The 27,172-nt window shown below is 40.9% G+C and overlaps 2 protein-coding genes across 9 annotated transcripts in view; one reads left to right on the top strand and one right to left on the bottom strand.

Annotated features, from left to right (window-relative positions):
* Window positions 1-27,172, top strand: part of GIT1 (GIT ArfGAP 1) — a 250,380-nt gene that overhangs the window by 6,180 nt on the left and 217,028 nt on the right. The window lies entirely within an intron of this gene.
* The window catches only part of ANKRD13B (ankyrin repeat domain 13B), a 135,491-nt gene that overhangs the window by 73,893 nt on the left and 34,426 nt on the right, over window positions 1-27,172 (bottom strand). The window contains exon 1 of one of the 8 annotated variants that reach the window (XM_075196874.1): window positions 4,467-4,536. The exons of the other annotated variants lie outside the window; for them this stretch is intronic. The gene's annotated coding sequence lies outside the window, so the exon portion shown is untranslated. Of the gene's footprint in view, window positions 1-4,466; window positions 4,537-27,172 lie in introns of those variants that run through there. 8 annotated transcript variants of the gene reach the window in all.

Raw genomic sequence — 27,172 nt, 5'->3', positions numbered from 1 at the left:
GAGAACATGAGTGGAATCAGCACAATAGATACAGAGTCTATTCTTGACTCTTCGTTTCCTCTCCTCAGAAGATAACTTGGAACGTCCTATCTCCATGGGAATCACAGCGGGTGACACTGGACGAAATTGAGGGTTAGAGCGAAGAGGTGCTTTAGCAGAAGTCGTTTTCTCAGCCTCTCTTTCACGAAATCTCATATCAACACGATGGCATAGAGAGATCAAATCTTCAAGTGACGAAGGAAGCTCTTGGGTAGTCAGTGCATCTTTAATTTTATCGGAAAGCCCCTGCCAGAAGGCGGCAACTAGGGCTTCAGTGTTCCACTGAAGTTCAGAGGCTAAGATCCTAAATTGAATGACGTACTGGCCTACAGTATGAGATCCTTGTCGCAGACGGAGGATGCTGGAAGCAGCGGAGGTCACACGACCTGGTTCATCGAACACACTTCGGAATGTAGAAATGAATTTGGCACTATCTTGTAATATTGGATCGTTCCTCTCCCACAGAGGGGAGGCCCAAGCCAGGGCTTGTCCTGAAAACAAAGAGATAAGATAGGCCACTCTGGAACGATGGGTAGAAAAATTTTGAGGTTGGAGCTCAAAATGGACTGAACATTGGTTAAGGAAACCCCTACAAGTTTTGGGGTCTCCATCGTACTTTGACGGAGTAGGCAGGTGAAGCGTGGAAGCTGTAGGCACCTGGGATGGCAATAGGGAAACGGAGGAAAGCACAGGAGCTTCAGTAGTAGCTGTCACAGTCTGTCCAGATGTTCCTTGGGAGGTTAATGACTGATAACACTGAAGTAGCAGCTGTTGGCGGGCATCCTGTTGCTCCACACGGCTAACCAGATGTTGCAGCATCTCTTTGGCGGTAGGTTCCACATCTGGGTCTGTCATGGCCTGATCTTACTGTCACGGGCACTAGGAGTCTTTACCCAGGGATCACCAGATGGTAGGCTTACCAGAGCAATGTAGATGGTAATCGAATACTCTGGTAGCTAGGTGATCACGGAACATGAAATGATGGCCGATGAGATGCTCAGGAAAGTCTATGACTAGCAACACTGGTAATAATGAGGTAATAATACACAAGGAACTGTATGGACAAGGACACGTGAAGATAGTCAGTGGTCTGCGATAGCAAGTTGTACCACTGCTATAGGGAGGAGGAATGTCCAACAGAATCAAGGAGGTGATGAGAGTCAGCGGTCTGCGGGTAGCAAGTTGTACCGCTGTCTAAGTGAAGGAATGGAATCCAAGTGGAGGTATCCGGGTAGTCAGTGGTCTGCGGCAGCAAGTTGTACCACTGCTATGTGAGAGGATGATGGAACAGGTGATAACGGAAACAGGGATCAGTGGTCTGACATCAGCAAGTTGTACCACTGAATATATATGTGAGGAGGTGCACAGGGGAAGACTGCAGCACAGGATATACACAGGCACCTTATACACGATCCACTGTAATATGCACAATATAGATATACATATAGATATAAATGACTGAGCAGGTCTGCAATCTAGAAAGTCTCTTGAAGTAGTCCAGCACAATAATAACACAGTCAATGATGGCAATAGACTCAGCGGATAGCAGACTCCAGAGAGAACCAAACACAGTCCAGCAAGATATGCAATACACAGCACAGTCAATGAGAAGTATGCATACCGTGGTTCAGCAGTAGCAGTCAGATGGGATAGCAGCGGTACCTGAGCGGCGGGAGGCCGCCTGGATAGAAAGTCCCTGGATAGGTGAGGCAGCGGTCTAGCAGGTGCAGCGCACAGGTGAGTAGACCAACAGGGACACGAATTCACAGGAGTCAGCAACACGTGGAACTGGACTCATAGGAGACCCAGGAGAATGGAGATGATCCAGCAGAGGGTAGTAGATGAGATACAAATCAAATGCTGACAGGAGGGTAGAGACCAGTGGAACACGTGAAGGCGTGGAGAGTGGATCAGCAGGAGATGGAGGATAGCGCTGACCACAGCAGCAGGACTCAGCGGCACACGGAGGTAACCAGTAGCAACCACAGGAACCAACAGCGATGGGAAACAGGAGTGCAGCGCAGGGCAGGAGCTGTTGATCATGAAGAGTAGCAGATGGTAATGAAAGCGGCAGGCTCGAGGAAGTTACAGCAAAGATGAGATGAGACTGTAGTGCACGGAGGCAGCGGATAGTAATCAGCTGGCAGTCACGATGTTGAACCCAGGCGAGTTGAAAGCAGGAGACTGTAGTGCACGGAGGCAGCGGATAGTATTCAGCTGGCAGTCACGATGATGAACACATGCGAGTTGCAAGCAGGAGACTGTAGTGCACGGAGGCAGCGGATAGTAATCAGCTGGCAGTCACGATGTTGAAGCAGGTGAGTGAAGTAAAAGCTGGAGTGCACGGAGGCAGCGGATAGCAATGAGCAAACAGTCACATAGATGTACAATAACGTAGAAGTGGTTTAGAAGACTGTAGTGCACGGAGGCAGCGGATAGGAATCAGCAAACAGTCATGATGATACAGTTGATGGTAGAAGTGGTATGGAACCACAGTAGTAGAAGTGGTTTGGAAACCACAGGAATCAGCAGCGCTGAATACACGAGTAATACAGGAACACCTTCAGAGACTCATGAGGAATGAGACTCCAAGATCAGGCAACGTGGTGTTGACCACAGGTGCTTAATATAGGGAGTGTTGCCTGATCTGCCAATTGAGTTAAAGGGGTATACACTGAAGTATAGAAAAGGGCTGCGCATGCGCAGACCCTCAGGATGGTGGACGGCCACGGTTCCTAAATGTCCGGGAAGAGGCACTCACGGTCCGGTGAGTGACACATACACAGGCTGGACACTATCATTTTACAAATGGACAGACACTTCAGGGGGGCAGTACATGACCATCGGGCCAAGAAAAGGGGCAAATAGCTTTTTACACTTTACAGTAATGTTGGGTTTGTCTGCAGAGATTTTCCACCCTGTAGTGAGAGGTCTGCTGCACTTCTTCATATTCAGGCACCTATTATTAGACTGTACAACATACTTGCCAACTCTCCAGGAATGTCCAGGAGACTCCCGAAATTCAGGTAGGCAAATATCCCGCATGTGGCATCTGCTCCTCAAAATGACGCGATACCCCCCGCGACAAGAACCGGGTTTTGACGCAGGGGCAGAGCCAAAATGACGCAAGTTACCACACCCGCCCCTCCCGCCCACCAACCACGCCCCCCTGTCTGGGACCTCCGGGAAGGAGCTTACCAAAGGTTAATAAGTATGCTCTACAATGACTCAAGAAAATTAGAAGTAGAAAACCAGTTTGGCAGACATTCTAGTAGCTTAAAAAATGGAAAAATGAGGAATGAAAATACATTTTCAAATGACAGTTCCTGTCTGTATTTAATAAGAATATCCACCTTCAGATGATTTTAACTTACTGGTTGGTACATGCCCTTTTTCAACTTTAATTAAATGAATGACTTAATCTTTCTCGTTTCCTTTTGTGCACTTCAGTCATGTATTGATATAATCAGGCAGAATTGTTCAATCTCAACTCCGCTGTGTTCTCTGCATTGGGCACAACTAAATCCAGAGGTCTATCCCTGGGCAACAAAAATAAACAACTCTGTCTGATTATATGAAAGCATGATTGTAAAGCAAGGAAGAAAACGAGAAGGTAAAAAAAATATTATTGCGATAATGGAACTAACAGTCGTTTATGGTGTGATTGGCGAGATAATTGGTTGCAAAACCTGTAGTGTGTACCCAGCTTCACTCCTTCCATGTCCTCTCTGGCCAATCAAGCATTTCGAGTCAATAGGTTACTAGCAAATGTCCCACATAGTGTCAGGTCAGTAACATTTGGAGTTGGTGACAAAAATAACAGAATAAGAAAATAGTAAGGTTACTATGTTTCCAAAAAACCCAGAAACCACAATTTAACACATCTCTAATAAAAATGCAATTCACTCTAGCATGCTTACATACATTTACATAGCAGGATCTACAATCAAACCATCATTCAATCATTTCAGGCTAAAGAAATTTTAATTCATAATATCAACAAACTTAAAAAAGTTCTGTAGCCCAGCTGACCATGACTCTGAACATGAGTTTAATATCACACATTTTGTTCTGGGATTTTCCAGTGTAAGATGTGTTTTATATGTGCAGAGACTGACTGAGAATCTGATCCAAGCATGTCAAATCTTTGATAGATATTTTTCTTCAGAAGACGGAAAACCTGCGGAGCATCAAAGTGCGCCCAGCAGCTCTCTCCTGAGAGGACGCAAACCTAAACAACGTCTGCAGCAGACTAAGCCCAAATAAAAGTCAGCTTGTTGCATTGTATATTAACCACTTCAGTCATTTGTACAGATATACTGGGAATGCAAAAGAAGAGACAGAAGACAGAATAGCTCTTGTTTATATTATCTGCCCAGCTCTCTTAAGAAGCAGCAACAGTACTGTAGAAATCTGCCAATGATTACCTATTACGGTTCATCACCTGCACAGAGCAGAAGCTAGATAGTCCTTGTGGAGCTTCAACCTCATCCTGGGAAAGAGTTCACATGATCCAAGCCATTTAAAAGCAAGCAGGTAGCCATCAGACAGTCTCACCGTTGAGGTTGGAACAATATCTTATTCATTTATCAGCCTGTGTGACCGTACTTAACCCCACGAGTGGTGGTGTAAGACTGAGCCAAAAAAAAGGTTACTTGAGGACATTGGATATAACTATTTGCATTGTTATTTAAAATACTTATTACGGATTCCCGTGTACACAATATATAATCTATCTGATTATTAAGAAATGCATAACACAATGAAAGAGCTTAGGTTAGTCATTGTGTCGTCTAAGGTATTAAGAGAACCGGCCACAAACAATGAATAACACCATGGTAATAAAATAACATGACAACTATTGTTATCGAAAATATTTATATTTACCAATAATCAAACATAATACTAAGTAACTATCACTGGCACATGTAGATGCCAATGCACAACGTGTCATGGACCATTAGCCGTAGGGAGTAGCATCCTACTAGGTCCCTAGTCCATCTGTAGCTCGTAGACGCCACATGGTCTACCGCTTGTACCGCTACGCCCTTGGTGCCTCTCTCGGCAAACCTATTGTGTACGTCTAAGTAATATACTAATTATAATATGTTTGAATATTAATAATTTATACAAGTTACTAGTTTCATATTCACTCTTTTTAAGAATAATACATGTTTGGATTTATACTGTTCCTGGTAGTTATTCCTGGGACACAAGCCAGTAGTTTTTCAGAACTCCACGTGTCTCTGGCATGGACAGTTCTGATAATAGGAATGAGGGTGACGTTGACTAAACATTGAGTTAGCCTTTAATTTATAGACATTACATTAATTTTAAAAAATACATGTTAATGAATATCTGAAAAACAGGTCATGAAACTGGGTCATAGTTATGGACAGAAATGTAATAAATCCCTTTCCCAGAGCAAACACTTCCCATCTGGTGGCCCTAATGCCTAGTCCTATAAAGGTTCCGCTGGGACTAGTTAAGCCACATATTAAAATGAGAGTAAAACATCCACCTACCAATTATACATTATTTTAATATAAAGATTCATCCAAGCCCTTGTTGCCATCTTTATTAACCGTTGTTCCTTTAACCCTCTGGAAAAATATAACAAATCCTCATCAATGACGAGCAACTTGCTCAAGAGGAGGTGCTTCCGCAGGTATCCAATCAGAGAGCGGCTTTGCTCTAATTGACTAGACAGTAAAAAGGCTGCTCCGATTGGCTACCTGTGTATACGCCACACGTGGGGTATGAATGAAGCTTATTATATCAATGAAGTTCATTTACAAAAAGTATTAGAACAGAACAATGAGAACACTGCAATCTTTTATTGTCCTCTTATGCCATTCCTTTCCAAGAACTGCTGTCAGAAAAGTACAGATTGTGCTTAAACTTCCTTCAAACTAGGAGACAGTGCTTAAAGGCAGAATAAATACACTAGATGACATAATTATATATATATATATATATATATATATATATATATATATACACACAAGTTAACCCGTGCATGATACTCATGCATTCTAGTCAAATCAAGCTACTTAAGGTGTTAAAAAGGTTCTTGTCATGCATTTGGGCCTAGCCCAGGCCTCCTCAGGGAAAGAGCGTTACTTCCCGACGCAAGCGCCCTTTTTTAACGTGGTTTTGTCCACATGTCACCACCTCATCATTTTTCTCCATCACCTCATCCTTCATCTTCATCGCCACATCCTTCATCAAGCTACTTAAGGTGTTAAAAACTCCCCACTGTCACCCCCGGCAACCACCAACCACTCCCAACTGTCACTTCTCCTTCAAGAAATATATAGGTCAGTGTATAACTCTGCCCAGCAGGTGGCGCTGCAGCTTGTTTGTTTTTTTTTTCACACACACGCCACTAGGCATTTATATAGTAGATATACTTTTTTAAAGAAGCAAAGAATAACTGACGTTTAGGCAGACTGTGAAGAAATACGCAGTGGTATTGGTTGATCATACACTGGGCCAGGGCTAGTGCTGTCACAGCAACTCACTCTCAACTTTTTGATATGAATCAGTTCCCATTAGGACATTGTTATAAAGATATGGGCAGAGCTTTAGTTGCCTGTAATGGAGTGGAATATAAGTGGAATGTAGGATTAACACTGAACAATGATGTATTTTACCTTAATGATTCATATCTGAAAAATTAGAATGTTGGCGTTTAGTGGTCTTTTAATGCTACATCCAGATGGACCTTTTTGGCAGTGTGTTTTGAAAGCGACTGACACTTTACATATGCTTCTATAATGCTTTATTCACTTGAAATTGAAAATAATTATGTGTATGGAAAATGAGGTCTTCTCCACCTGCTACGATCCAGGGTGCTGCACTTTGTAAAAGAGAAAAACATCAGTGATTGGGGTAGATTTACTTAAGCTTATAAAAATGAATTCTAGTTACATGATAGCTCGAATCTGATCTCCACTTTTAATCTTTAGAAGCTCCAGTATATATGCAGCTATAAGGTTGTGTACGTACACTGTGGTAGGTAAATCGAATGCCGCAAAAGCTGGCAAAGTAAAACTTATGCTGGCAACTCATGTTGCGATAATAGTTACTATATCGAGCACTGTGCCCGATATTACCATATGTGTGACGCCAAAATAAAAGTGTCAATTTCAGCCTACTGGTAAATGCAACCGAACAACCAGACACCAGTGTCAGCCCGGAAGTAATCTGGCCGCTCAGTCTGGCCTCTGGTCTGCTGGATGTAGAGCAATTTGGCCACTGAAACAATTGGTGAAATTGAACATAGATCTTGCACCATTGGCTCATGTAATTTTGAGATGTGAAAATCTTTCTGAGATATCTAGCTTCATCGCATATGCTAGTTTTTCAGAAAAGTTGGTGATTTCCAGGAAAACCCTCTAATATAAAACAGCAGCAAGTATGTCATCTCTTATACAGCTACACTGCAGCGAACGTATGAGAGTATATATTATTACATACTTTAAATGACAGGGGACCATAGGAGTGTGCACAGCGTGGGCCCAGGCACACCCTAATGCAGCGATCCCCACATCAACAGTGACTGTGTGTCACTCACCGTACCGTGAGTGCCTCTTCCCGGACAGTTAGGAACCGTGGCCGTCCTCCATCCTGAGGGTCTGCGCATGCGCAGCCCTTTCCTATACTTCTGTGTATGTCCCTTTAACTCAATTGGCAGATCAGGCAACACTCCCTATATTAAGCACCTGTGGTCAACACCACGTTGCCTGATCTTGGAGTCTCATTCCCTATGAGTCTCTGAAGGTGTTCCTGTATTCCTCGTGTTTTCAGCGCTGCTGATTCCTGTGGTTTCCAAACCACTTCTACCTCTGTGGTTTCCAAACCACTTCTACTACTGTGGTCCCCATACCACTTCTACCATCAACTATATCATCGTGACTGTTAGCTGATTCCTATCCGCTGCCTCCGTGCACTACAGTCTTCCAAACCACTTCAACGCTACTACTTATTATTGTGACTGTTTGCTGATTCCTATCCGCTGCCTCCGTGCACTTCAGTCCTCTAATCCACTTCATCGCTATTATATTTCACTGTGACTGTTTGCTGGTTCCTACCCGCTGCCTCTGTGCACTCCAACCGTTACTTTACATCCACTCACCTGTTCCTCATCAAGTCAGTGAGCTGATTCCTATCCGCTGCCTCCGTGCACTAAGCCTTCAGCCTGCAACTCGCCTGTGTTCATTATCGTGACTGTTAGCTGTTGTCTACCCGCTGCTTCCGTGCACTACAGCCTCCAGCCTACAACTCGCCTGTGTTCATCATCGGGATTGTTAGCTGATGTCTACCCGCTGCTTCCGTGCACTACAGCCTCCAGCCTACAACTCGCCTGTGTTCATCATCGTGACAAGTTAGCTGATTCCTATCCGCTGCTCCTGTGCACTGCAGTCTCTTCTCAGCTCTTCTGTGTTTCCTCGAGACTGCTGCTCTCATTGCCATTTGCTACTCTCCGTGTTCAACAGCTCCTGGTCTGCTCTGCTATCCCGTGTGCCATCGCTACTGACAACTATTGGTTGCTACTGGTTACCTCCGTGTACCGCAGAGTCCTGCTGCTGCTGATCGCGCTATCATCCATCTACTGCTGATCCGCTCTCCACGCCTTCACGTGTCCCGCAGGTCTACCCTCCCGTCTGCATTGGATTTATATCTCATCTACTACTCCTCTGCTGGATCGTCTCTACTCTCCTGGGTCCTGCGTGAGTCCAGTTCCACGTGTTATTGATTCCTGTGGATTCGTGTCCCTGTTGGTCTACTTATCTGTGCGCTGCACCTACTGATTGCTGCCTCAGGTATCCTGGGACTTCTCATCCAGCCGGCCTCCTGCCGCTCAGGTATCCCTGCACTCCTATCTGACTACCTGCTTCTGAACCACGGTATGCATAATTCTCATTGACTGTGCTGGTGTATTGCATATCTTGCTGGACTGTGTTGGTTCTCCTCTGGAGTCTGCTACCCGCTGAGTCTATTGCCATCATTGACTGTGTTAACTTGTGCTGGACTGCTTCAAGAGACTTCCTATATTTGCAGACCTGTTCAGTCATTTATATACATATTGTGCATGTTACTGTGGATCGTATATAAGGTGCCTGTGTATATCCTGTGTTGCAGTCTCTCCCCGTGCACCTCCTCACATATATATTCTGTGGTACAACTTGCTAGTAGCAGACCACTGATCCCTGTCTCCAGTATCACCTGTTCCAGTATCCTCTCACATAGCAGTGGTACAACTTGCTATCGCAGACCACTGACTCCCCGGATACCTCCACTTGGATTCCATTCCTTCACTCAGACAGCGGTATAACTTGCTATCCGCAGACCGCTGACTCTCATCACCTCCTCGTTTCTGTTGGACATTCCTCCTCACTATAGCAGTGGTACAACTTGCTATCGCAGACCACTGACTACCTTCACGTGTCCTTGTCCTACAGTTCCTCGTGTACTATTACCTCCATATTACCAGTGCTGCTAGTCATAGACTTTCCTGAGCATCTCATCATCTGCTGTTTCCTGTTCCGTGATCACCCAGCTACCAGAGTACCCTATTACCATCTATATTGCTCTGGTAAGCCTACCACCTGGTGATCCCTGGGTAAAGACTCCTAGTGCCCGTGACACTGTGGATGTAATAGCTGTGAAGAGTCAGACTATTAGTAGTCCTTTGAACCCTCGCCCACGGGACACAGCAGCGATGAGAGCTGTGCTGATTTAAGGATTATTGTGAACATTTTGGCAATGTCCGTTTTTTTTCTTTTTCACTTAGCAAGATATTGTAAATTACGTTATATTTTTAATGTAGGTGTGTACATACAATGTGCATGGCGCATACTTGTCTACACTCCCGAAATGTCTAGGAGTCTCCTGAATTTTGGCAGTTCCCCTGGATTCCCGGAAGAGTAGGCCATCCTGGGTACTGTCATAATGAATCGAATCGCGGCACCCTCCCTCCCCTCCGCCCACACACCCTCTGCCACTCAACCTCCTGTGTGTGTTCTCCAGGTGAGGGAGAGGTGTAAAGCTGGTAGTTATGATCTAAAGTGGGTGGGTAATTAACTTAAATCATGTTTTTTCTATAAAGTTATTTTTTAATGCACAAATATCCATTTTGGTTATTTAATTTTCTAAAAAGAATCATTATAAATATGATTGCTGAGTGTATGTATATTGCCAGGTCAAACAGATACATGCTAATTATCTACTGTGTCTGTCTATCACTACACAATGGGCTCCACTAGAAAAAAATACATGAAGAAGATGATGCTCTTTCAGTGTAACATTATCACGAGCGTTAGCTTTGGCAGCTGTAGGACATCTCTGTCCCATAACTCACAGTACTCCTATGATTGATTTGAAGGCACTAGATAAAATCCCCACATAATGATCAAAGTGTGACAAGTTCAGCAAAGCCACTTTATTTACCATCTCTCTCCATAATTACTTTTTTTTACTATTTTTTTTTCTTAGAGGAAATGGGTTTTCTGTATCTCAAACAGTCATTTCTTCCGTACATGCATCCAGAAAGTTGTGTTAAGAGAGAAAGAAAAGGTTAAGAAGTTGCCAGCTAGAGTAAACGTTTACTAGTTTACATTAGCGGGGTCAAAATAAAATCCACAAAAGTAAAAAGAACAAATCCAATGAAGAATAAATAAACTGTGAGGATAACGTAAATGTTGGGAGAAATTTAAGACTAAAAAGAAAACAGTAAAATGGGTTCTATTTGGCTAGGATTTCCTTGTGGTTAAGGCATAAATATTGACCCTTGTGAATGTATTACTTGGTACAATAAGGGTACATATACATAGGTGTTTGTTATGCATTATGGCCCATAGCTCAGAGATGTCACATCTGCATATATCTAAAATGTTTCTCAAAAAAAAGAAACATTCCCTTTCTGCTGTTAAACATATGGACACCTTACTCAACTAATTAAGCAACGCTAAAATAAAGTACAAAAATGATCTACCTTAAGTAAAATTTTTACTTAAACCTTAAAGAACACTTTCTCATCATCATCATCATTTATTTATATAGCGCCACTAATTCCACAGCGCTGTACAGAGAACTCATTCACATCAGTCCCTGCCCCACTGGAGCTTACAGTCTAAATTCCCTAATATAGACACACACTCACAGAGAGGAAGACACACAGACAGAGAGGGAGACACACAGACAGAGAGGGAGACACACAGACAGAGAGGGAGACACAGAGAAGGAGAGACTAGGGTCAATTTTGATAGCAGCCAAATAACCTACCAGTATGTTTTTTTTGGAGTGTGGGAGGAAACCGGAGCACCCGGAGGAAACCCACACAAACACAGGGAGAACATACAAACTCCACACAGATAACGCCATGATAACGCTATATAAATAAATGGTGATGATGATGATCATGATGGTGATGAGAGATGGTCTTCCTGTGTGTTTAGTTGGTGCAGGACAGGAAAGGTGTTTACTTTGAGGTTTTCTTTATTTTTTTTCTGTATAATAAAACTGACTGAGGCCAGTTGTACCAAAATCTTGGACTTGTCTGACTTCTCTGCTGCTGCTTTACACTACCCTCTACCCCAGATGATAGCACCTGTTCCCCTAACCCAGCTACAATATATACCTTTAACTAATAACACATAAAGTTAAAAGATCGTTTATAGACAAAAGCTTCAGACGCCACATCACAGGTCATGCATAGTTAGGCCCATTTACTATTCCCACATTTATAATGAACTGTAAAATTATATGTAAATTGTGCCAAAGCTCTGCAGAACTACAACTTTTATTTAACAATTACTGCAAAATTTAATCAAGCGTCATTTGGCACAATTCCCAGACAAAACATTCTAAGCACTGTAAAAAAGATATCCAATTTTACAATTTGTCCTTCCTTAAATTTAGCATTACATGGGCTTTTGTATCTTATTTTCTATTAAGGCGATGCCAGGATTATGTATGCGTTGCATTTATACCAATAACTACCTCTGTTGATGGACAGTTTTAATACAGCTTTATAGGTCTTTGTATTTCCTGACTGATCAAAGTAAAATTAAGTGAGGTATAAAAAAAAAAAAAAAACAAGCACATGTAGGTGGAGACCATGTAGAATTTGTTTTTAGGGGCATATTCAATTGTTGAATATCCCTGCGGCGTTAAAACTATTACCGTTATTACGGTAATAGTAAGCTGGGAGCTGCGAGCTGAAATCCAGCGAGAAAAGTACCGTAATAATGGTATTTACGTGCACCATTACCGTAATAACGGTAATAGTGCACTGAGCGCGAGATTTTTGGCATTTTACGCCAACAATTGAATATGCCCATTATTGTCTAACTTAGTTTTCCATAGATCAGTAATAGATTGGAAATTGGGGTATGTAAACTACCTTAGGGCAGGCCTGCAGGCCTTATATACTGTACCAAAACATATTTATTTAATGTTATGAAGCAGTTTCTATTTTGACAAACGACATGGGTGAAATTCTTCCAAAAATCATATCATTTTCCGGTTACATCTCAACTGCATAATTGTTCTTTCCTTTTTTGGCGTAAGGAACTTGCACCAACTGGCCATATGAATAATACACATACCTCATGCTGCATGCACCAGCGATGCAAGTACTTAACTAAAGAGAAAGAAATGCAATGACGTCAACTAAGAGAGGACACAGGAATTGTGGTAGTCAGTATCACTGACAATGGAGACTGTTAGATTTTACACAATCAGCCACTCCTAATATATTTTTATAGTTGTCACCTTTGGATTGTCGTCTGCAATGGTATTTACTTCCTTACTCGTGGAGGAAAAAAAAGCAAAACAGATAAACATTGCTGATAAGCCAAAGAACATTTTAAAAACTTAGGCTACAATAGGGTATTAATGCCAAGAGGATTCATTTAGAACATGTTAAATAAAGTGTAATAAACCAATTAGTTAAAATTGTGTTTGCACAGACCCTTGGGGAGACTGATGTACATGACAAAGCACACTGCATTACAGATGGATAAAATGTTTACTTAAACAGGCCAGAAAACATACCCCTAAAATGTGTAGCCAGGTCTAGAGACCAGTACCAGGGGTTCTTGGTACAACATATGAGCAGTGATATCACTACCAGCCTTTACCACCTCCACTGAGGGTGAATTATACTTATTATTTGTCTGGGAATTTGTTGTGTACCATTATTATACAGTTCTTCTGCTCTATAACCTACACGAGACTGTTTTACCTATTTTTACGGTACTGAAGCTCATCATGCTGCAAACTCTGGTCACTGTTGGGTGCTTGCAGAAGAAAAGTAATCAACCTACACTGTGATTGGTTAATTGGTTGTTTCTCCCACAGTGATTTAAATTCCAGGGTCCTAGCGCTACTGCGGAATGAGAAACACTGGACCATTGGGACTATTTAATGTGCTGCGAAATTTCGGGGTGTTACAAGGTGAGGGACAATAGGTTAATGAATTTGCAGGAAATGTGATGACTAATTAATGTATATATAAAGTGCTGGCCAATTGGGGGTATTTATTATGCTGGAAATTAGGCTGTATAATATTTTGCATAATATTTTGAATATTGAACTATGCTGGACATTGTGATTTATATACTTAAATACAGAACTACTTAATATGGTGAAAACAGGTTCTGCTATGCATGGATGTTTACTATATTGCATTACCGCATGCAAATTAACTAATTAATTATGCAATAATGTGTTACGTATCATCACATGGTTTTGTATTATGAAGCATACGTGTCACATGCTGAGTATCTACAGCTGCTCTAGTACATTTCCCCCACAACTATAATGGTTCTCCATCACAGTGTAGAAATATCAGTCATATAATTGCTCACAGATGATCAGCACGGCAATGTTGTTTACATTAGGACAGAATGAATGAATCCTCTACATTGTGAAGAACAGAAGCGTCTAAAGAGCTGAAATTTATTTGCACATGTCCTTTGTATCCATGCCAACACAGATACATTTAGTAATATTCTTTATTGTGTTTGATGCCTTTTATGAAATATATGAAATAACACTTCCTGCAGGTGACAGATATTTCCAATATATCCTCTATCTAAAAATAGTGTTTTGGCAGTAAAATGAAAATTCATTTAGAACATTTGAAGAGATACAGTGCTAGATTTTGGTGCTTATGTGTCTGGAGTTCAATATCATGATCAGTGATGGTCTGTGGGGTAGTGATGATTCATACGCAGACATACATAGGAGAGGAGGCGCAAACCTTCCCAGCAATGGATCCCGCGTAGGACAGGAATTAAAAGAGCGGGACTTCTTTATTATACATTAACAGCAGTAGTTGCCCTGGCCCCTTTCCTTGTATAGACTTCTCTCAGGGACCTCCGAACACTATTACTTCTGACTTTTGTAAGACGGTTAATTACACAGGCACCATGTGGGCGCCACTTGAAATTGGTGAGCAACTCTGTCACGTGTTATTCTAGAGTAATCCAGTTATCCACTTCTTAAGAAAGCTTGGACGCTGGGTGCCCAACCTACAGCTGGGAGATTTATATTAGTTGTTTCTTTGGGTATGGAACACGTTATTCGAACAGTTCATCCCCCATAGTGGTGCCTCTATAACTAACAAGTACCAGGTGTCTGACAAACATAAAACACCCCTCACTTCAACTTCTGTCAAGTGAGGAACTTGAGTAAGGTCATTATAATATATCTTGAAAATAAATATATAACATAACATATAACAAAATATATAACATGACATATAACAAAATATGTAACATGACATATAACAAAATATGTAACATGATATATAATAAAATATGTAACATGATATATAATAAAATATGTGACATGACAAATAACAGAAATTAAATGTAATAGTTAACCATCCTAGGACAAGCCTATATCTTAACTGTACTGTTACCTAAAAAAATGATGTGCACGTTGATATACTAAACCCACGACTGTAAACCAATACCAACATCATAGTGATGTGAGACTAAACATTAATGACATTCAATGGATAATAGATTTTATGCAAACAGAACTGTGTATTTACATGGTATGCGTTACCCAGAAATACCTGTATGCAATAAGGCTGAAACAAATAATCATAGTTATGTGAGATAAACGTTAATATATTTTGTTTACTCAGAATACTGTTGGCTTCCAGCGACAGACAGCTTCTAAATGCTGTATCATAGATCTAGCTCAGGTCGATATATAATGTTGTACACTTGCAGACTTTGCACTGCCTTGCAGGTAACATATATCCTTTTTATACATTTAACTGTAGTCAACCACAAGATATTATCATAACAGCTTGTTTCAGCATAATAGCATTTCCACATAAGTTGCATTGGTTATTTTTTTGTGCTCAAACAGTATGGGCAGGGGAAGGCTGGCAAATTTCAGCCTGGGGGAGGGGGGGGGGGGCAAGACTCGACTCAGCAGCCTATTTTAAAGGAAAAAAATGCAGGCGGCCCAGTGACCCAGCCCAAAGTAGCACACTATGGGACCAGCCCGTGGGGCAGATGCCCCCCTGCCCAGACTACCCCTGAGTATGGGGTATATTTACTAAACTGCGGGTTTGGAAGGTAGAGATGATGGGCCTGATTCATTAGTGATCTTATCTGCTGTTTTTTGCCAATCTTAAGCAAATCCACTCTGTGCATGCTCAGAAAAGTGAGATAAGAAGCAAAATCCACTGCGTAAGTGAAGAATTTCTTAAGTTAAGATGAAAATCCATCTTTACTTCACTCTTATCTCCCCGTTTCTTCTTAAAAATAAGCATCTTAACTTTTGCACAAGATAAGATCACTAATGAATCAGGCCCGATGTCTATAACAACCAATCAGATTCTAGTTATCATTTATTTAGTACATTCTACAAAATGATAGCTAGAATCTGATTGGTTGTTATAGACATCATCTCTACTTTTCCAAACCTGCAGTTTAGTAAATATACCCCTATGTCTGCCATTTGTATGTACTATATAGACAGTCCTTGCCCACTTATTAGAGATCACTCATTATCGTTTCATGATGTAGACATAACATGTATTAGAAGAAAAACAATCCTACATAAGAGGATTACACATATGTAAAACGTTTTACATACTGTTTTTATTGTCCTCTGTAAACAGCCATTTTGTACAAACGTATCTGGCTGCTGCATCCTCCACTAATATTACTGACAGGAAGTCAGCTGTGTGAGCAAAATATCTCTCCCCACCATAAAAACATTCAGGCCTATTTATTAAAGAAGGAAAAGCCCTATCTCCAGCCAATATTGGTGTTTTTGACAGCGATAGGGCATCTTCCTATCAATGAAAGGGTCACCGCTGCAGATAGCAGTGATAGCCGGGTCACCCATGTGCATATCCCTGGACACTGGCCCGGTGAAGCATCCCGTTACGTCACCCGTACAGGAACGTCAGGCAGCTGAGTATCACAGTAGTGGTGATAGAAAGCCATCCCTATAGGCCCATTTCTTTCCAATATCTTCAGTTCTGATAAACTCTTAAAGCTTTTAAAGACATATTTATAAAATTTACTAGTAGCTTCTTTTTTTTTTTTTAAATAAAAGACAACTTGTATTTTAGGGTCACTGCTCTTTGTATTGCTTATCTAACACAAACAAATCTTCAAGCATTAAGTAAATTATTTAAGCTGCATTTTCCTCTGGGAGAAACAGCTAAAAAAAAAAACCACTACTCTGAGCTTAAGGTCATGTTATCCAACTTATTTATGAGGTGGACCAGAACCATTTCAGAGATAGAAGCATTACAGTCCCGGGGGCCAGAGAAAAGACTTTGAGGGTTGCATTCAGCCTACTGGGAACCTGTTGTACAATCACAGTCTGACTCATGCAGTCAAAAGTATTTCTGTAAAATAAACAACACTGCAGTGTATGGAATTCTATTCCAGTAACAGTAGCATTAAAGTAACACAGGTAGTTTTACTCTTTTAACAGTGGTGCAATTTATGGAGCATGTAAGCTCAATAAAAAGGGAAGTGATACACTTGTCTTATTCTCTTATAGCATATTCATCTCTGTATTGAGAGAATCGTAGGGCGTATTACCGATATAATATCTTACTAGACATCAAAACCACCATTAAATTGAGCCTGAAGAGGGAATAACAGCTGTCACTAGAAAACAATAGGAAACTGTTATTTTCTCTCTTGAAAGGTAAATGGCAAACTTTCCCCCGATGCACACTGTAATCACATACTGGTAATCTAAAGAAAAGCTACAATTAGACGTAAAATCTTCATGCAATGAAATAGATCTGTGTAGGCATTTATTACGGAGTAAAACTATTCATTTTACCCTATGGAATCCTGTTTTTAATCTGAAAGCAGTTTTACACTCTGTACCCAAAATTATTTGTAATACAAGCTGGATGTATAAACTTCATTTCATACAGAAGTGCATTTCACAGCACAGTTTTCCTACAATAATTTGCTAGGCCCCTCATATCACCATGTGCTGTTGGGGAACTCTGCTCTTTCTACTATATAACTCTACTTCTGTGACTTCCGGCTTTCCTCCATTCCTCTCCTTACATCATGACACCGTCCCTGTCACATGCCGCCCTGTCCTCATTAATATAATCACACAAGTTGACAGGTCACTGCCTCCCACAAGATCACTCATCTCTTGCCGTTGTGAACATTCAGATGATGTGGTTGGCCACAGGTTGTTCTATCCCCACCCACTTCAAAATTGAGGACATCCTGGAGGAAAAAATCAAAACATTGATAATAAAGTTACATAGCTATTTATTGTTCCTTATCAATAGTACAAATTAGGCATTATAAAAAATAGGCCAGGTTTTAGGAATGTTTCTATTTCAGTAGTGATAGCTACCTTAATGTTTGTATCTGGGACTGAAGAAAGAAAAAACATGTTGCTATTTATCTTGGGTTCAGTATGTTGAGCTAAAATACAGATTATTATTTACTAGAGGTACTTAATTCTTCCAATCCAGTGTGTCCCCTAGTGTCTCTAATAGTAAAGTGCTACTATGCTCTAATCTGCTACCACCTATCTGTTTCAGTCAAACTGTAGTGTTGTCGATGTCCCTCCCTTGTAAACTCCCCATTCATGTGAATAGGGACCCTTTAACAGCATAGAGGAGAGCAGCGTTAGACCATTCAAGGCAAGGGGGAACCCACCAGATAGGGTTGAACTATCCTGTAATTTCAGTTTGCTAGTTTAGATGGAGTACACAGTAGCACAAACCTAAATGACAAGGAAAGATAGTATATAAGAGTAAGAGGCTAATTTAATTAAAACAAAACAGGGCTATGTGCACAAATGTGCTGAAGTCCATAAGAGCCAATCAGAGTTTGTCTTGTAACTCCTGAGTTGTATTAGAAAAATGACAACTGCAATTTAATTGTTATAGGCTAAAGCATATTTGTGCATTGTGTATATTGCACCATGTCATTTAATAGGCCCCCAAACTCTTAATTGATGAATGACATTTATTGATTGATAGATAATTTGTTACCTAATCATGTACAAGTGAACCAACCACAGTCAATGAATAATTTAAAAATTCAACAGCATCAAAAATATATATATATATACGATTATACAAATTCTTTTGTTATACCAAATACTTTGTTAACTTCTTCAAACTCCTTTAGTGGAGGCAATTTCATCACCATCATCATCACCAGTTATTTATATAGCGCCACTAATTCCGCAGCGCTGTACAGAGAACTTACAGTCTAAATTCCCTAACGTACACACACACAGACTGAGAGAGACTAAGGGCAATTTAACAGCAGCCAATTAACCTACCAGTATGTTTTTGGAGTGTGGGAGGAAACCGGAGCACCCGGAGGAAACCCACACAAACATGGGGAGAACATACAAACGCCACACAGATAAGGCCATGGTGGGGAATTGAACTTATGACCCCAGTGCTGTGAGGCAGAAGTGCTAACCACCGTGCTGCCCCATTGTCTATTCTATTGTCAGTGACATTCTATGACATTGGTCGTCAACACGTGGCACCATCTACATTGCCCTCTGAGGGGTCACACCCAGCCATTTCATGACAGTAAGGTCCTCACTTTGGTTTTCTAAAGAGATATTGACATAAGAAATGTGGATGTCTTCTCACCAGACTGACTAAATAACCATAGGTAAATCTAATGCATGGCTATGTAAATACTATATGCTGCCTTTCTTCTAACATACTGTGATCAGATACTTCTCGGCAAGGGTATTGTGGCTCAATTGTAAAACCAAGAGCTTTTTGGCTCCTTCCTAGGACCATGAAAAATATCATGTTGATCACCATAGATCTTTGGAAAGGAGTGTGAAGAGACAGACTCGGCAAGGAACACAAATTAAGTTTAATTTTGTACAGGTTGCTATTTAATAAGCATTAATCAAATACAGCTGGATGTGTCATTGTGGAATAAAATGTCACACGGTGTACAATAATACGTTTGTACCATTCTGTTGAGACACGCAGTTTTGAGAATGTTTGTTGCCATGCAGATGCCTCACTAGTCCCCTATTGTGTTCATTAGCAGACGCCTTCCTCCCAGCAATCAATTATCACTTGCTATAAACTGGAGAACGGAACAAACAATCCCCAGAATATGCAGTCCTGCTAAGCAACATACCCTGGACATGGAATATAACTGGAGCATTTAGCTGCATGGCAGCCACTGTGCCTATTTAACTGATCTCTAATAATTAAAAGATAATGGCTAGAAATAAGCGAATGGAGGCAGGCTGAGTTATGAAGCACTTCATAGAAAACTGCAGCAGTCAGTTGGCTGGATTTATGTATTTATAGACCTAGGGAATAAAAACAAAAAGAAAATATCCAAAGAAAGAGGACTTTTAAAGGGGAATTTCAACTAAAGTTAAAAGCTGAAACACAACACTCCATGGGAGCAATTTATGTACGTGGTGTACAAAATATAAAAAAACGCATTACTATGGGTTTAGCAGGGCTTCTAACTGAAGCCCTGCACAACTGGGGGAGTGAAGACAGATTATATAAAACTACAGCCTCACCATATGCTCCCATATTGGCCAACATATACTCTATATAACGTTGATCATGAGACTAGCCCATCCAGACTGTCATTTTTGCAGTTCTGCAACAAAATGTAGGTAGGGCCATGTCTCCAAGACCCAGCCCCTTTTAGTACTTACCAACATCCTAAATTATGCCTGGAAATACTTGCATGCTCCGAGGTCCCAGCCATGTTTGAATTTCCGATACGATTTACTAAAACTCCAAAAAAGGAACAGTGAAGGTGTTGATATTAGCAACCAATCAGATTATATCTATCATAATGCACTAGATAAATGACAGCTAGAATCTAATTGGTTGCAATGACCAACACTACCACTCCTTTGTAGAAGTTTTAGTAAATTTACCTCCTGGGAGTTGAGAAAACCGGGGTATGATACATTTACCCCCTGGTCTCTTTATAAGTACTCACTCATATGTACTCACCTATAACAATGAAATATAGTTGCATTTTGAGGATTTTTGCTTATAATAAACAGGAATCAGATTGTCATCTCTGCATAATATACAGAAAATCATAACTAGTCTCAGTCATCTATTCAACAAAAGCTGTGAGAAATACAACCAAGCATGGGCTGTATTTACTGTATAGCTCAATTAGGTTTATATCTAAGGCGTTACTGTTCTGGAGACAACACAGAAATGGTGATATTTAGATTTTAACTATCTTTTTTTCTTAAATTTATTTTTTTATACTGGTCACTACAAAACCTTATACCCCAGGAAATGTTTTTTTTCATGGGTCTGATATTAATTATCATGACAATCCTACAAGAGAGTTTTGAAAATAAGACTTGAAAATAAGATTAAACTAATAGCTAAAGCAAACAATAGTGTTACAGAAGAACTGTATCTCTTGAGAAACATTTAAAATTGGTCATCCACCCAAAAGCTCTTATTAAAATAATGTCTTATACCAGTGTTGTATAAAGATACTTACCTTCCTGGCTGCCCGTCGACAGAATCTCTTCAGCTGTTTCCTTCTGAGTTCCTAGGCTGTCGTGGCAGTAAGATACTGGGGTTACTATGCACCCATTTTGACTACAACAGCCCATGTTTTTTATACAACACTGTTCCCACACACTGAAACAGAGCACTTTAAGTTGGAGCACTCCTTTAAGAAAACCTCTGTAATTCTATGAGTAGGAACTACGATCCAAGCAAAGTGTTCAAGGTCTACGTACAAGGCCAGAACCATGAATGAAGCATTTAAGAACAGAGAAAATTGCAGTAAATGTAATCTATAACTGACTTCCAAGGAAATAAAGGAAATGTAGCATATTGGCATTTAATTCTTCAAATGTAACATGTATTTGAGATCCTGGCCAAGGACCTATAACTATGATATATCTTTGTTGCTAAAGGACAGAAAGGCAAATAATAAAAATAGTAGAAAATGCATGAACAGCATAAAATGCTCAATATCATTTTTAAACAGTAATAAGAAATGATACTGGTAGGGTTACAATTACAGAGACAACACTGTGTATCCGCCCTAGCAATGTAATTCCCTGCACCATGCTGGGTGATTATGCTGCTATCTCACCTTGTCTGGCTTTTCCTTATCTGCTATCTTCCACTTAGCCGATATGTTCTTTCTCACTGACAATATATGAATCTCTGCCAGTTTTCAGTTTCTGTAGTATGGTTTCTCCCCCCTTCTTCTCTATCCTCCAAGGACCACATAACTCACTCACTGATTATTTTGTCTTCTGTTATCCATTATGCTCTTTGTTCTTTGCTATGGCTTTATTGTGTATGTTATACATATCTTCTACCTTCTTCTCATGTTCTACTTATATTTATTTATAGCACATCACTAATGGTAAAATATATGTATAGAGCCCTGTAAAATAATATTTGTATAAATGGTAAACTCTGATGCCATCAGCTCTAGAGTACCGCCAGCGTTGTGGTAATACCGTGGACCTACTGCAACAGATGTTACAACATCATTAAGTCTGCAAAGCTTAATGGGAAAGCAGAGTTTCAGCTGCCTATAGGAGAGGAACTGCTGTCTGGGGTAAGGGAGCTGGAAGGCCCATAATGGGGGGGGGGGGAGGCCAGAGTGCTTGGAGAGGAGAGAGAACAGAGAGGTGGGCGGGGGTGGTGGTAAGAGGAGTGAGAACTGTAGGGGAAAGGGGGGGTTAACTGAAAGGAGGAAGGAAAGAGAGACAGATAATTCAGAGGGGACAGTACACTTATATATCTGCTGTGTAAGAAAATAGGGGAGATTGGCAATGTTAAAGTCACCCCCAATTCTACAGTATTTTAATATTTGGAAGATGCAAGAGAAATGACACACAAGTACACCTAATGTGCAATGGATCGCATTAGTTAATAATATCATGACATTTTACTATCCGGAATATTCACACACAGCTGGATGCACCTGGATAAGGACAAGTAAATGATAATTCCAAGGAGTACTTAGGTGGTCTTTGTTTGACCTCCACTATCCAGTCTGAGCGGGCTGCTAGTGCACAATATCCCTCCCCCCCGTGACATGTGTATTTAATATTATAATACCTTTGGTGGCCAAGTGGGCAGTCAGTGTTGGCATGTACATAAATATATCAGTATATATTTGTTTTTTTCTGTCCTTAATGGGACACAAATATATCAAAATGCAATTGTATATAATCTAGCTCCATCTATCTGTTGCTTTTTTGTTTTGTTTACTAAGATGGTATAGGAATAAAGTTTAAAAAAACTAAACAAATACAATATAGAGAGCAAGTAAAACCACTATTTCCACCCAATACACAAAGGCTGTGTATTACTGAGCTGTATATAATAGGTGAAATAAGTATATGATACTTACTAAATATGTCAATCATGCTCTCTGCAGTAGATCAGGGGGAAATGGGTGCTAATAGAAGGGACACAAAAGGATTCATTTAGGAACACTGCATTTAGTTTAACAATGTGCACTGAACCATAGTACCCACTACGCAATCAGGTTTCATCTGTCTAGTGTCACGTTAGACAATCCGGGTCATTTACGAATTGCAAAAAGTGCTGACACCTCTTTATATGCACAAGTGTGCTTACTTGTACGTCTGACATCTTCATGGTGAATGCTCCTAACACGGTCCTTGGAGATACACCCTGGAATACCAATGATGCACCTGAAATTGTGCATGGTAGAAAGAGTGAATCGTCACTTCAAAGTCTCCTAACTCTTTAAGCTGGGCCAGCGATACCATTAGGGAAACCTAGGTGGTTGTCTAGGGTGCCAATCATTAGGAGGCGCCTAAAACACTGAGTGAGTGACATAATATCACTTATTCAGTGTTTTTAATTCCCACCCATTTACATGGAGTGCGGACTGACATGAAAAAGAGGCAGCCAGTAGCTTCTTAAATTTGAAGCAGATGCCCCTCCATGTCATTGTTATGCTTAGAGTATGGCGCCTGCCAATGATGTCAAAGCCAAGTGCCAATCTCTCAGCGGGTGCAGACGCCACCTCCCACCTGCTAGTATAAAGAAACAACAGGGTGGAGGTGCAATGCAACCGGTGCTGAATCGCCACCTAGGGCATCCCCAGGGCTTGAACCGGTCCTGGCTTTATTATTATTATTATTATTATTATTATCGTTTATTTGTTAGGCGCCACAAGGTATCCGCAGCGCCGTACATGGTACAAACAGTAGACTATACAGGGTAAAACAATACAGAACAGTAAACACAAAGTACCAGAACTTCAGAAACTCCAGGCAGGCAAATACTGTAAAGACAGAGCGGAAGAACAGGTCTGGAGACAGGAGGGGAGAGGGGCCCTGCTCATACGAGCTTACATCCTAAGGGAGGGTAGACAAAATCAGGCACAAGAGGAGCCAGTGAAGCAAGGGGGAGAGAAAAAGGAACCAGTGAGAAACAGAAGAGGTGAGAGGTTAGGTGGATGGTAGGTAGGCCTTAAGGAACAGGTGAGTTTTAAGTGCCCGCTTGAAGGAGCACAGATTGGGTGATAGACGGATGGAGCGAGGGAGGTCATTCCAGTGAAGGGGGGCAGCTCGGGTGAAATCTTGTATTCTAGAGTGGGAAGAAGTAATCAGAGTGGAGGAGAGGCGGCGATCATTGCCTGAGCGCAGGGAACGGGCGGGAGTGTGGATGGAGAGGAGGTTAGAGATATAAGGGGCAGTAGACTGGGAGAGAGCCTTGTAGGTGGTGGTGAGGAGTTTGAAAAGGATTTTAGGACCAATCCTTTAATTCTCTTAAGCTGGTCCCATATTACCGATATTATCCTGCGCGATCATCCTGCGACCACAGTAACAGACCACAATGATGCAGGATTTCTCCAGTTTGGCCACCTACTTACATCTGCAGATTGGCGGTAATCCTGTCTCTCAGCAACCAGTGTGTGTGGCCAGGTTTATTGAGATACTTTTGTTTAAATCATCTCATATTCTGCTAAATATATATTTTTTCCCTTAAACCAGGCCTGTCCAACCTGCGGCCCTCCAGGTGTTGTGAAACTACAAGCCCCAGCATGCTTTGCCAGTAGACAACCTGTTGGTAGCTGGAAGGGCATGCTGGGACTTGTAGTTTCACAACATCTGGAGGGCCGCAGGTTGGACAGGCCTGCCTTAAACCATTTAAATTGTTAGTCCTCAGAATTACCATCCTCTATATCTTTGTTTCAGGTCGGGACATGTATCAGAGGCGAAACTAGAGAGCTGTGGACCCTGCTGCGGGGAGGAGGGAACTAGGCCTCTGACCATCTGCATCTACCATGCAGCGGGCCCCATTATCTCCATGGGCCCCTATGCACTGCACCTGTTGCACCAATGGTAGTTCCGCCACTGACATGTATGTAATATCTACTGTTAATATTGCAATCCTTTATTTCATGTCAACACAGGCGTACACACACATATACCAGAGCGAATTTAGTCTGAAGCCTAATAAGCTACCAGTGTGTCTCTAGAAACTGGATCACCCAGAATAAACCCCCGTTAATACAAGGAGAACAAACAAAGTGTGCACAGATAGCACCTGGGTCAGGATCACACCCAAGGCTCTAGCGCTATGAGTCAGCAATGCTAACCCCTCTGCCACAGTCTGTATACCTGTTACGGTGTAAATTGTTTGATATTTATAAACACTGCATAATAGCAATGATAACTCAAAATGCTGTAGAGAAGACAGTATATTTAAATGCAAAATTTAAACCATACGGCTGCAGGATATTTATTGCAGTGGTTCACAGACCATTTTGTTATTAACGGTAATATGAATTGAAAAAAAGTCTGTATTCTCACTTTCATGTATTCATTTTAGTTGTAATTTTAATAAATTCTGCAATTCTGCATCTCCTGCACTAATTACACATATGTTCTGTGCCTAGGCCACATCTCTATTTATGTAATCTGCTCACACATTTTATTTACAGCTATTTACCGGCTCGGCTCTTGCATCTTACCAGAAATGAAATTGATCTCATATTTCACTGGTCTGCATGGCCTCGTAAAACAGGAATAAAACATATTAAGTCAGCATTTCCACTGGAATCTGCTATTGTTGTCTTATTGTAGCAGTGATACTAAACATAACTGCGCTTTACACACATTACCGAGACTTTCATCATTGTGGTGACATCACTGTATGGTCTCATGGGGCACTGTGCAAGTTGGTGCAATAAGGTCTTGTAGTAGAATACCACTAAAACCAAGCTGAACATAAAAAGGCTGCCTGCAGCTGTTTACATATAGTATAATAAGTCAGATTACTACATGTGATACATTGTGAAGTCAATGTGTAATGCTGCCATTACGTCAGCATCCATTAACCCCTTCATGAAGGACGGTGGTTTGCACCTCAATAAAAGGAACAATATTTGCTTACCAAAGCAAATTTCATATTGTTTTATTCCTAGGTAAATAATGCTTTCTTTTTTACAGCATATTGAAATAAATACAGTATGATTGGAATGTATTTTATTGTATGGTTATTAGATGGAGAAATATAGGCAAAAAGGGGTGTTTTTTTCTACATTATTACCAAAATTACTCTTATACAATTAGCACAAGCCACAGAAAATGTTCCCAACATGTTATTGCCAATGTTTCCTAAGTGTAGCGATATTCAGGGCTTGTTCATAACGATAAAGTTCTTTCCATTTGAAAAGGGCATTAAAAATAGGACGGTTCATTTTTTTATGGGCCCGTTCTAAAATTTAACACCACATTTCAAATATATAATCTTCTACTTTAATGTGTTCTACAAGTACAATAGCTTGCATTGGAAAAAGCACGGTAAAATAGCAGTTACTATTAGATCAATTTGCATAGAGAAATTAGCAGTTAAGTCTCCTGTGCAATACGTGAGCATGACGCTTCCACTTTTGAACCACAATGCTTGCTCTTTGAACACTGTGTATAATGATTGGATGGGGCAAAAAACAATCTGCATGGTCCCAGGACCATCACCTAAACTCCCAGCTACAATTGGATAAGGTCAATGCTTACAAGTGGGAGTTATTGTCTACCTCTGCATACAGTTTTCGGTCTAAGATCATACAATGTGTAGGTAGGTAGGAAGAGTGGCCATCAACAGGTTACAAACATTGCTATAGCATGGTGGCTTAGTGGTTAGCACTTCTGCCTCACAGCACTGGGGTCACGAGTTTAATTCCTAACCAAGGCCTTATCTGTGAGGAGTTTATGTTCTTGCCATGTTTGCGTGGGTTTCCTCCGGGTGCTCCGGTTTCCTCCCACACTCCAAAAACATACTAATAAGTTAATTGGCTGCTATCAAATAGACCCTAAGCTTAAATGGGGCAGGGACTAATGTCAGCGAGTTCCCTGTACAGCGCTGCGGAATTAGTGGTGCTATATATATAAATAAATAAATGATGATAATGATGAAAATTTTTAAGCTGAAATTCCATAGTAGATTTTTATTTTTCAATATTCCTCCCTTCGTCCAACTATAAAAACCCGGTGGCCGCCAGGTTCATGGCCCTTGCCAGGACCTTCAGTCTCATGTTTCTGCAGGACTCACAGCCACAGAATTTACATTCAGACTCCAGGCTGTGAGCCTAAG

The sequence above is a fragment of the Mixophyes fleayi genome, chromosome 2 (assembly GCF_038048845.1).
Source record: "Mixophyes fleayi isolate aMixFle1 chromosome 2, aMixFle1.hap1, whole genome shotgun sequence".
NCBI classification, from domain to species: Eukaryota; Metazoa; Chordata; class Amphibia; order Anura; family Limnodynastidae; genus Mixophyes; species Mixophyes fleayi.
The sequence above is the reverse complement of the archived record's forward strand: the minus strand, read 5'-3'. Positions and strand labels throughout refer to the sequence as shown.